This window comes from Mobula hypostoma, chromosome 17 (assembly GCF_963921235.1).
Source record: "Mobula hypostoma chromosome 17, sMobHyp1.1, whole genome shotgun sequence".
Lineage (NCBI taxonomy): Eukaryota > Metazoa > Chordata > Chondrichthyes > Myliobatiformes > Myliobatidae > Mobula > Mobula hypostoma.
The window spans coordinates 62,971,775-62,984,781 of record NC_086113.1 but is presented as its reverse complement, the minus strand read 5'-3'; the positions used below and the strand labels follow the sequence as shown (position 1 = coordinate 62,984,781).

At 42.6% G+C, this 13,007-nt stretch overlaps 1 protein-coding gene across 1 annotated transcript in view; it reads left to right on the top strand.

Annotated features, from left to right (window-relative positions):
• Positions 1–13,007, top strand: part of si:dkey-154p10.3 (zinc finger protein 816) — a 47,815-nt gene that overhangs the window by 21,862 nt on the left and 12,946 nt on the right. The gene's annotated exons all lie outside the window — the stretch shown is intronic.

The window sequence follows — 13,007 nt, the reverse complement described above, 5'->3', positions numbered from 1 at the left end:
TTAGCTTTAAATGCACCTGATACTGTCAGCCACACCCTTAAAAATTAACTGGGATCACTGAAATGTTAGTCTGAAACATATTTTTAAAAAGTGAATTCTATATACTTTGTAGCATTAACGGAATAATATTGGATAGTATGGAATATGAGCTAGTCCCATATCATGCTCTGCTAATTTAGAACTCCTTTTACCAAAGCTTGTAAGATATCATGGGCAGTATTTTCTGTTGTTCTACTGTCTGCTGTTTTGTGTTTTTTAAAAAAAGACTTGTTACATTTTCATCGGTTTTCGCTACTGCTCACAATATTTATGTATTCTAAGTACATTTATTATCAAAGTATGTATGAAGTATACAACCCTGATATTCGTCTTCTTCACAGACAGCCATGAAACTATGGAATTCGTTCAAAGAAAAACATGAACCTCCCCTATGCAAAAAAAGTACAAATTGTGCAAACGGCAACAAGAATATCAACGCATCTCCCATGCGCAAAATGCAAACAACTGCGCAAACACAGTATAAAAAATGACATTGATCCATTGAGTCTGTTGGCATTGGGCAAAGATTGGAGTACACCAATTTGGGTATGCACTCGGTGGCCACTTTATTAGGTACCCCCTGTACCTAATAAAGTGCCCACTGAGCGTATGTTCGTGGTCTTCTGCTATAGTCCACTCAATGTGTTGTATGTTGAAAGATGGTCTTCTGCACTTGACTATTGTAGTACATGGTTACTTGAGTTACTGTTGCCTTCCTGTCAGCTTGAACTAGTCTGGCCATTCTCCTCTGACCTCTCCCATTAAAAAGGCAATTTTGCTTTTTTTTTTGCACAGTTCTCTGTAAACTCTAGGGACTGCTGTGTCTGAAAATCCCATGTGATCAGCAGTTCCTGAAGTACTCAAATCATCCCATCTGTAACAATAATCATTTCACAGTCAAAGTCACTTAGGTCACAGTTCTTCCCCATTCTGAAGTGGTCTGAGCAATAACCGACCCTCTTGTCATATACACATGTTTTTATGCATTGAGTTGCTGTCACATGATTGGCTAATTAGATATTGGCATTAACAAGAAGGTGTACAAGTGTACCTAATGAAGTGGTACTGCATGTAAATTGCCTTTATCTTTATGGGAACCTGATCAAACCCAGCCTTTGTTCATTTCAGTGCCAGGATGATAGCTTATACACTGATGACTTCAGGTCATCCTGTACATCTGACCAATTGTTTGGAAGATTGGTGCGGTGGATGGTAATAGATTTTTTTGGCTGTTGCTGGGCTGCAGGCATCCTTTGCCAGGTGGAAACAGAGTACTTCTGCATGCCGCCTTACCCCTTCTCCACCCTTCCCGAGTTACAACAGGTGGGACCTAGGCTGAACCGACCTAAGAGCTGAGTGGACTCCCTCACTCACACACTAAGTCAACAAGGCCAGCCGGCAGATGCTCTTCCCATGCTTGCTTGCTCCCCCATTACTGCTGCTTCTGTGATCCTTCCCAAACATTGGTGTTGTTAATTTCCAACTTGTGAACAGTTCTCCGTAACAGAATACTAAAGTAGCATGGGGGCTACCTGTATATAGCTGGAATCTTCATGCTGATATACACTGAGGGTCCATTTTATTAAGTACCCCCTGTACCCAATAAAGTGGTCATGGAGTGTACATTTGTGGTCTTCTTTTGTCAATCTGAAGTGTTGTGCGTTCAGAGATGCTCTTCTGCAAACCACTTTTGCAACACGTGGTTATTTGAATCTTCCTGTCAGCTTGAACGAGTCTGGCCATTCGCTTCTGACCTCTCCTATTAACAAGGCATTTTTGCCACCACAGCTGCTGTTCACTGGATGCTTTTGTTTTTCACAGCTTTCTCTGTAAGCTCTAGAGACTGTTGTTCATGAAAATCCAGGAGATCAGCATTTCTGAGGTACTCAAACCACACCATCTGGCACCAACAATCATTCCACAGTCAAAATCACTTAGGTCACATTTCTTCCCCATTCTGCATTTGGTCTGATCAATATCTAAATATAACTGAACCTCTTGACCATGTCTGCATGCTTTTATGCATTGAGTTGCTGATTATACATTTGCATTAATGAGCAAGTATACAGGTGTACCTGATATATTTTAAGAGTCTTCCCCATCTATATCCTTTCACTAACAGTTGTCTATTCCTCTTCTGTTGATAACGTCTGAATTCAGTAGATGAGAGAAAGAGACTGGGAGACCAGTAAGATCCTTGGCACTTATCCTCAAAGCACAGTATTCCAATAATTAGAACTAGGTCAATTAGAAATTAGAAATTACTTTGTATGTTATATACACAAAGGGAACAATTCTATTATGATTTATCCATGTTAATTTTATGCAGGATAAATACTCAGTTGAAGTCATATTGATGGATGGCAGCTGTTTTCGACAACCAGAGCCAGCTTGCTTCTGCTGGGCTTGATCCCAGTTCAGGTCTTCCTTCCTCATTTCAGTCACTGTTGAATTCTGCAGAGTACAAAGATGCAGTCACCTTGCATAATACTTAACATCAGATCTATTGTGATTAATTATAGCAGTTTGTTTTCAGGTGGAGTTGCTGCAATTAGAAATGTGTAGGAAAGTGGGGCCTTCTGAAAATTACTTCAAAAGTGCACTTATAAAGTACATGCTTGTGCAATTAATAAGTTGTGCTTGTTTTGCTGCTAGAATTCTAAATGTGCTCTCATAACCATGTCCACAGGCTTTATTTATGCAATAAATGCAAAACTCAGCCAGCCAAACAGCATGTAATGCAGAGAAAAAGCATGGGGAGAAAGTTGAAATCTTATAGGGTAAAAGGAGGAAAGATTGAACAACCCAGTTAATCCAAAAGAGGATGTTTAAAGCTAGTAAATAGTGTAAGCTATTTCTGGAGAAAGCTTGGTTAGGAGCATCTGAATGAAGGCAAGAAGAACAGAAACAGATTGTTGCAATGTAAGACACAGATCTCTGAATGATCTGAAATTATTCAGTTTGGTGTCAAGTCTGAAGGTGTGACATGCCAAGTTGAAATCAGTCAAGTGCTCTTCTTCAAGCCAACTTTGAACTTTGTTAAAAATTTATAAAGCAATAATGAGTACTGTCACCCTTGTGGACTGAACAGAGATGTTTTGCTGAGTGGTCACCCAATCTGCCTTTGGTTTTCCCTGCTGTGTACACACATCTATTGATGTTTCTGGACACATCTTCAGTGATGTTCCTGGAATCATCGGGTGTTTCGGGTCTTTCAACATCATACAACCTCCTCCAGGTGACCCAGCCGGGGCTGATCAGACCCCAGCTTGTGTCCAGATGGCTAGCTACTTATGACTCCATGCTTCCCCTCTTTTTTGCCATAGCCATCTTGAGGCCCTCTCTGCCGCATCGGTGGTACTGCAGATGGCTCTCCTCTTCCTCTCTCCCTCGATGCCCAAAATGCTGAAGGGTCTAACTAAAGAACGGGCTACGAATACAATAATGGTTGTCATGGCTTGCAGCTTCCTATCAACCCCTCCCTTCGCCGTTGCCTCCAGAATTTGGTTAACATCTTCATCAAACTGCTTCCACAGTGAAGTCATGTTAGCTGCAGGCCATTTGATCCGCCTCCTGTTAGACTTCATGTTAGAGGGATTAGTTCGCAACACTTGGAGGTTCCGGGCACTATGGGGTGACTCCGGGCGTGGCCCCTCCTTCGTCTCACCAGGTTGGACACCTGCGCGTTGTGCTGCTCCTGCTCCCGCCAAACACTTCATCCTCGCTTGGTGGATCTTCAGGCCGCGATCGTTCTTGCAGATTTTGCCACATGCACACTGCTTCCTCATCATCGTTTGTTCATTGCCTGGGTCTGATGTCGTTGTGTCCATCCGACTGGGGTGCTCATCCTCCCCCCCCTCTCGGGCACCCCGGGGGTATCTTTTCCTTAGATTCTTTGTAGCTTTTGTGGGGGTCCTCCTCTCAGAGGACACAGATTGGGTTGCCAGCCCGTTCTGCCTCCGTTGCCGTCTCTCCGGGCTGTCACTGACTCTCCAGTCGTCATCACTCTTTTCGCAGTTGTCACCCAGTCTTTCCTGGTTGTCACTGATTAACTCAGGGTGTAAACTGTGTACACACATCTACTGATGCTTCTGGACACATCTTCAGTGATGTTCCTGAAATCATCGGGTGTTTCGGGTCTTTCAACATTATGCAACCTTCTCCAGGTGACCAGTAAGTTAGCGGTGTAAAGCTGAATTGCATGGACATATAGTGCCGTCAGCTGGAGGAGCTCGACTCTCATTATGCTCAAATCAGAGGATAATGGTTGATGATTAAGGTTGTTACCAGTGGAGTTCCACAGAGCTTGTTGCTTGGTCCTTTGCTTTTTGTAATATAGATGAATAACAGTCAAAATTATGAGATGATGCAGAAATTAGCAGTGCATTTGGCAATGAACAGGAAAGGCTACAGAAGATGTAATTTGAATGGATTTTAATTGAGAAACATTTGAAATGATGCTTTTGGGAGGGTGTCTGAAGACATAATAAATGGGAGATATTGAGTGATGTGAAACAACAGAAGAGTCTTGGAACTGTGAAGGTAGCATGACAAGTTAATAAGATTTAAAAAGTCAAATGTAAATCAATGTAAGTCAATTTTCTGTGTTTGTGTCAGATATGGGAGGTCCTGGAGACTCCTAGCCTCCCGGATGGCCATATCTGCACCAGGTGCGTTGAGCTGCAGCTCCTTAGCGTTAGGGAGCTGGAGATGCAGTTCGATGACCTTCATCTGGTCAGGGAGAGTGAGGAGGTGATAGGAGCTATAGGTAAGTAGTCACTCCGGGGCCTGGGGAGACAGGTAAGTGGGTAACGGTCAGGAGAGGGAAGGGCAGGAGTCAGAGACTAGAGAGCACCCTTGTGGCTGTCCCCCTTAACAATAAGTACTCCTGTTTGAGTACTGTTGGGGGAGACAGCCTACCTGGGAGAAGCAACAGTGGTCGCACCTCTGGCATAGAGTCTGGCCCTGTGGCTCGGAAGGGTAACATAGAAACATAGAAAACCTACAGCACAAAACAGGCCCTTCGGCTCACATAGTTGTGCCGAACATGTCCCTAACTTAAAAATTACTAGGCTTTCCTATAGCCTTCTATTTTTCTAAGCTCCATGTACCTATCCAAAAGTCTTTTAAAGGACCCTATCGTATCCGCCTCCACCACCGTTGCCGACAGCCCAGTCCACGCGCGCACCACTCTCTGAGTAAAAAACTTACCCCTGACATCTCCTCTGTACCTACTGCCCAGCACCTTAAACTTGTGTCCTCTTGTGGCAACCATTTCAGCCCTGGGAAAAAGCCTCTGACTATCCACATGATCAATGCCTCTCATCATCTTATACACCTCTATCAGATCACCTCTCATCCTCCATCACTTCAAGGAGAAAAGGCCGAGTTCACTCGACCTGTTTTCATAAGGCACGCTCCCCAATCCAGGCAATATCCTTGTAAATCTCCTCTGCACCCTTTTCATGGCTTCCACATCCTTCCTGTAGTGAGGCGACCAGAACTGAGCACAGTACTCCTTGACCAGGGTCCTTTTTAGCTGCAACATTACCTCTCGGCTCCTAAATTCAATTCCACGATTGATGAAGGCCAATACACCGTATGCCTTCTTAACCACAGAGTCAATCTGCGCAGCTGCTTTGAGCGTCCTATGGACTCAGACCCCAAGATCCCTCTGATCCTTCACCTGCCAAGAGTCTTACCATTAATACTATATTCTGCCATCATATTTGACCTACCAAAATGAACCACTTCACACTTATCTGGGTTGAGCTCAATCTGCCACTTCTCAGCCCAGTTTCGCATCCTATCAATGTCCCACTGTAACCTCTGACAGCCCTCCACACTATCCACAACACCTCCAACCTTTGTGTCATCAGCAAACTTACTAACCCATCCCTCCACTTCCTCATCCAGGTCATTTATAAAAATCCCGAAGAGTAAGGGTCCCAGAACAGATCCCTGAGGCACTCCACTGGTAACCGACCTCCATGCAGAATATGACCCATCCATAATCATTCTTTGCCTTCTGTGGGCAAGCCAGTTCTGGATCCACAAAGCAGTGCCCCCTTGGATCCCATGCCTCCTTACTTTCTCAAAAGCCTTGCATGGGTACCTTATCAAATGCCTTGCTGAAATCCATATACACTACAACTACTGCTCTTCCTTCATCAATGTGTTTAGTCACATCCTCAAAAAATTCAAATCAGGCTCGTAAGGCACAAACTGCCTTTGACAAAGCCATGCTGACTATTCCAAATCATGTTATGCCTCTCCAAATGTTCAGAAATCCTGCCTCTCAGGATCTTCTCTATTAACTTACCAACCACTGAAGTAAGGCTCACTGGTCTATAATTTCCTGGGCTATCTCTACTCCCTTTCTTGAGTAAGGGAACAATATCCGCAACCCTCCAATCCTCCGCAACCTCTCCCGTCCCCATTGATGGTGCAAAGATCATCTCCAGAGGCTCTGCATCTCCTCCCTCACCTCCCACAGTAGCCTGGGGTACATCTCATCTGGTCCTGGTGACTTATTCCACTTGATGCTTTCCAAAACCTCCAGCAAATCCTCTTCCTTCATATCTACATGCTCAAGCTTTTCAGACCGCTACAAGTCATCCCTAAAATCGCCAAGTTCCTTTTCCATAGTGAATACTGAAGCAAAGTATTCCTTAATTACCTCAGCTGTCTCCTCCGGTTCCATACACACTTTTCCACTGTCACACTTGATTTCTCTCACGTCGTATCCTCTTGCTCTTCACATACTTGTAGATTGCCTTAATCCTGTCTGCCAAGGCCTTCTCATTTCCCCTTCTGGTTTTCCTAATTTCATTCTTAAGCTCCTTCCTCCTAGCCTTCTAATCTTCTAGATCTCTATCATTACCTACTTTTTTTGAACCTTTTGTAAGCTCTTCTTTTCTTGACTAGATTTACAACAGCCTTTGTACACCATGGTTCCAGTACCTTTCCTGTCTCATTGGAATGTACCTATGCAGAACCCTATGCAAATTTCCCCTGAACATTTGCCACATTTCTTCTGTACGTTTTCCTGAGAACATCTGTTTACAATTTATGCTTCCAAGTTCCTGCCTGATAGCCTCATATTTCCCCTTACTCCAATTAAATGTTTCCCTAACTTGTCTGTTCCTATCCCTTTCCAATGCTATGGTAAAGGACATAGAATTGTGATCACTTTCTCCAAAATGCTCTCCCACTGAGAGACCTGACATCTGACCAGGTTCATTTCCCAATACCAGATCAAATACAGCCTCTCCTCTTGTAGGCTTATCTACATATTGTGTCAAGAAACCTTCCTGAACACACCTAACAAACTCCACCCCATCTAAACCCCTCAATCTAGGGAGATGCCAATCAATATTTGGGAAATTAAAATCTCTCACCAGAACAACTCTGTTATTATTACACCTTTGCAGAATCTTCCTCCCTATCTGCTCCTTGAGATGTGTCTATTTTAATGCGAGGAAAATTATGAACAAAGCGGATGAGCTTAGAGTGTGGATCAGTACTTGGAGCTATGATGTTGTTACTATTGGGTGGTCTATAAAAAACACCCAGTAGAGTTATTGATCCCTTCTTATTCCTAACTTCCACCCACAGACTCCGTAGACAACCCCTCCATGACTTCCTCCTTTTTTGTAGCCGTGACATTATTCTTGATAAACAGTGCCACGCCCCCACCTCTTTTGCCTCCCTCCCTGTTCTGAAACATCTAAAGCCTGGCACTTGAAGTAGCCATTCCTGCCCCTGCACCATCCAAGCCTTTGTAATAGCCACAACATCATAGCTCCAAGTACTGATCCACACTCTAAGCTCATCCGCTTTGTTCATAATTTTCCTCGCATTAAAATAGACACATCTCAAACCACCGGTCTGAGCGCGTCCCTTCTGTATCACCTACCTATCCTCCCTTTCGTACTGACTCCAAGCTTTCTCTATTTGTGAGCCAACTGCCTCTTCCTCCATCTCTTCAGTTCGGTTCCCACCCCCAGCAATTCTAGTTTAAACACTCCTCAGTAGCCTTAGCAAACCTCCCCGCCTAGATATTGGTCCCCCTGAGACTCAAGTGCAACCCGTCCCTTCTGTACAGGTCACACCTGCCTCAAAAGAAGTCCCAATGATCCAGAAATCTGAATCCCTGCCCCCTGCTCCAATCCCACAGCCACGCATTTATCCTCCACCTCATTCAATTCCTATACTCACTGTCACATGGCACAGGCAGTAATCCCAAGATTACTACCTTTGAGGTCCTGTTTTTCCAGCTGATTTTATTCCCAACACCATGACTGCCTAATCGGCCTCTCAACAGCATTCCACCCTCCTCAGTAACCTCATGTTCCTTTGCACCTATTTCTGCCTTCCATCATTGCGTACAGCACTGTTGGGTTCCTGCTAACCTACGTTCCGCCTCACTTGTTTTTGTCTGCCATTATGTACACCTAAGGCCCCTTTATATTGGCACATTCCACGCTTTGGCCCTTTACATTGGCATGTTTGGCCCCCTTACATTGGCACATTTGGCCCCTTTACATTGGCATGTTCCACGCTTTGGCCCCTTTACATTGGCACATTTGGCCCCTTTACATTGGCACGTTCCACGTTTTGGCCCCTTTACATTGGCATGTGCCACGTTTTGGCCCCTTTACATTGGCAGGTTCCACGTTTTGGCCCCTTTACATTGGCACGTGCCACGCTTTGGCCCCTTTACATTGGCACACTTGGCCCCTTTACATTGGCATGTTCCACGCTTTGGCCCTTTTACATTGGCACATTTGGCCCCTTTACATTGGCACCTTTGGACCCTTTACATTGGCACATTTGGCCCCTTTACATTGGCACGTGCCATGTTTTGGCCCCTTTACATTGGCACCTTTGGACCCTTTACATTGGCACGTGCCACGCTTTGGCCCCTTTACATTGGCAGATTTGGCCCCTTTACATTGGCATGTGCCACGTTTTGGAATGGAGAGAAAAGACTTTTATCACAGATAAGAGGAGTAAACCTGAATGTGTTTTGGTAGATCGCCTTAAACTGGCCCAAGTTTTGGAGGATTCCATTAACATGTCCCTGCTGACACAACATGACCATAAGTGTGTCAACACGTCTCTGGACAAGCCAGAGGCACCTGCTGTTCTTCCACCCATGGAACACAGGTCCCAAGCCAGGTGGCTTGTCTGAGCTCCAGGCAGGCTCACAATGCCAGTTTTAGTGAATTCTGGGGCGGGGGGGGGCTTTGTAGGGTAATGTAATTGGTGAAACATACGTAATTCTTAACCTCTGACGTTGAGTTGGGGTTCACTTTAAGAGGCAGGTCTGACGTAATTACATAATTACATAAAGTACTTATAGAAACATAGAAACACTGTTTTCAGTTTTCTTGGAATTTAATAAATGAGTTGTCACAGTATTTTCTTAAACATAAAACACCTCATTTTATTTGTGAAAACCTACAGTAGTAGTGGCTGGAAATGTGTTAACCTTGAGAAAACAGTACCTGACATCACCAGCTCTTGCATGCAGCTGTCTCACATTTGTGTGCATTCCAAAAGAGGGCAGCAAAGGACAGCTATTTTATCTCAACCCCCTTTCTCGCATTCAGCATTACGCACACACACTCACCCAAGGCTTTTGTTTGCAGTGAAATTAAAAGCTACTGAAGTGCTAAGATGGACGATACTATTAAAATGTGGGGGCACATTTATAGTTCTGAGTCTTGATGAAGGGTCTCAGCCTGACAAGTCAGCTATTTATTCCCCTTCATAGATGCTGCCTGACCTGCTGAGTTCCTCCAGCATTTTGTATGTTGCTCTGGATTTCTAGCATCTAGAGAACCTTTTGCATTCATGTAGATCTCAGTGTATTAGTGGAATCTTACAACCCTTGTTTCTGTTAGTAGTGTCCAGGCAGTGTTGGTCTGAATCAATTTTCCAAGATTGTTGGGACTTTTCAACAAGCTTCTGAGCTAATGTATGGTCCTTGAAGAAATATTTAAACTGAGTGTGCTTCAGATGACAAGGCATATGGCATTTACACCATATGTAACTTTATAAAATCAAAATCATGGAGGAATAAGACAGTGTTTGTTGGTGTGTTGCAGTGGACTCTGATAATGATATTTCAAGTCAAGTCAAGTTTATTGTATTTTAACAATATACATGTATACTGTCAAACAAGACAACTTTTCTTCGAACTAGGGTGTAAAGCACATAGCACATAATAACTTATGAAAGTAAAGATGAAATCTACAGATGGATTACACATAAATAAACAAACTAAAATGCATAAATTAAATATTGTCAGGTATAGAACAGGTTAACCATTGACATTTTGAATACCATTAGGGAGCTCAGAACCCTAATTATTGTTAAATGACAATAAACTTGAATTGACTTGAAATATCATTATCAGAGTCCACTGTAACACACCAACAAACACCGTTTTATTCCTCCATGATTTTGATTTTATAAAGTTACATATGGCGTGAATGTCATATGCCTTGTCATCTGAAGCACATTCAGTTTAATGCTGGACAATACCTAGTAATATGAAGAAACGAATTGAAGCAGCAGAGATGTGGTTTTTGAAGAGGATGCAAAGAATATCATGAACGAAACGAATTATCTAACGAGGATGTCATGAACAGAGCAAACACAAAAAGAGAAATAATATGAGATCATGAAAAGGCAATGTAACTTCATTGGACATGTGATTAGGAAAGAGGAGTTGCACGGAAATTATGGGAAAGATTGAAGGGAAGAAAGCAAGAGGAAGACAAAGACAAATGATGATGGAGACAGCAGCCAGAGAACTGGAAATGAATACCAATGAATTGATCCACTTGACCCGAAACAGGAGTGTGTGGGCCATGGCAGTCAAAGCTCAAACTGGACATGGCACCTGATGATGATGATGAAATATCTAATATCTGAGACTGTAAAGATTTCATGTGATACTACAAAGATTTAATTTAAATAGATCAAAGCAGCTTATAAGTACAATCCAGAAACAAAATACAGGTTATTGTTGCAGGTCTTCTTCATAAGACTGGATGCAAAACTTACATAAAGGGTTTGTATGCCTGATGGCTCTTAAAAAAAACTACAAGGAAATATTTAATTCTCAAAATCTAACAGAAGTGACATGTTTCCACTTTGTCTTTAGGTTCAATTTTGGTTTTTTACTTCTCAAGGAAATTTAATCTAGAGTGGTTTCTCTCAAGCAGTAGTTTCCAAAAGTCTGTAATTTGTTGAATTAATATGCACGAGTTTTCAGTGCAGCTGAAAGTAGTTGAGTAATGTGTACTGGTAAGGAAGAGACTTAGGCAATCAATGCCAATGGCTTAAATCTGCTCGGTTAGCTATACAATCTCACCAGGAAGAAATGTGTTCTTTTACCCTCAAATTTCAAGTTATTCAACACATTCAGAAAGTCTAGTACTCTGTTATCCATTAGAAATCATTAGGTTTTATTTAGCATATTTTAAACAAACTCAGCTGTTCTATAAGCTTCTGTTGACCTTCACTATGAACTATTATGGTTCAGCTGGTGAGAGAAGAATGAATATCGCAACTTAAGAATATTTTGCAAAGTTTAAGCTAAGCATTTAAGCTGATGACTTGAGGATGAATCCGTACCAGTTGTCGAGGCCATTCCCAAGGTAGAACTTGTCAGTCTCAAAGTGGTATAGTAGAAGTGCTGTCCACAGCTTCTGTGATCTGGGTTCAATTGTGACTTCTGGTGTTGTCCACATGGTTAGCGTGTTCACCATGCAGGTTTTCTTCAAGGATCCCGTTTCTTCCTGCGTCCCAACACGTGGGTCAGTAGGTTAATAGGCCGTTGTAAATTTTCTGTGTTGCGTAAGTGAGTGGTAGAATCTGGAGAAGGATATGGGAATAAGTGGAGAATAAGTGAGGAGGATTAATGTAGGATTAGCTGAATCAGAGGTAGACAACCTTAAGCACAAATGATCATCTAGCATGCGTTATTCATTAATTTTAGGCAAAACATAACTAGATGTATTTAAATAGATAATTCCCATATTTCAAGTTTTTTATGGCATTTATCTGGCCCACTGACCGCTCATTAATACGTGATCTGGCCCACAGAGGCAAAAAGGTTGCTGACCCCGATCTAAGTGGATGCTTGATGGTCTGAATGTCCTTTTAGTGTGTGGTATGATTCTGATTTATTGCAGCACAGGATCCCAGTGGTTCCCTGCAACCCAGCTTGCAGTCAGAAGATTGACCCCTAGAACGAGTTAGTAGATAGCAGCATGTGTCTGCTCGGCAACTGTCCAGTATTCAGATCTGCCCTGTTGTTTTTGACAGTAGTTCATCAACCAGTTTATGTTTTGTGGAATATCAGTGGCAAAAAAAAATCAGTGGAAATATACATTTTTTAAACCAATAAATGGAGGGAGGATCTGGATGTGTTGCTTCATCAACCCCAGAAAACATGTGTACAGCAATTGAGATTGCAAGTACAAGGAGGCCAGAATATGGTAGTGATGTCTTACCAAGATAAAGTGGTGTTTGGTTTGCTTTTGTCTAGAAATAATTAATTCACTAGACTGATTTCTGGATTGAGTGGAGATTAAGATTGGTAAATACGTTTAGAACAATGAGAGACAATCTCATTGAAAGAGTCAAGGTTCTGAGAGAAGTAGATGGCGGTTGTACTGAGAGGCTCACTCAGAGGTGCTGAAACTTCTTGGGGGTCTAAAAGTCTAAAACTGGTGGGCAGCGTCTCAAGATAAAGAATCAGATCTGTTGTTACTAATATACATGACATTTATTATGTTGTTGCAGCATTACAGTGCAAAGACATAGCAAGATAGTGCAAGGATCACTTCTGAATTCATCTTTTAAAGATTAATTGGGGTGGGTGGAGAGGAATAGATTTAAAGTAAAAAAATTTAAGCTTTTGAGGGGAATTGAAGAGAGATATTTTC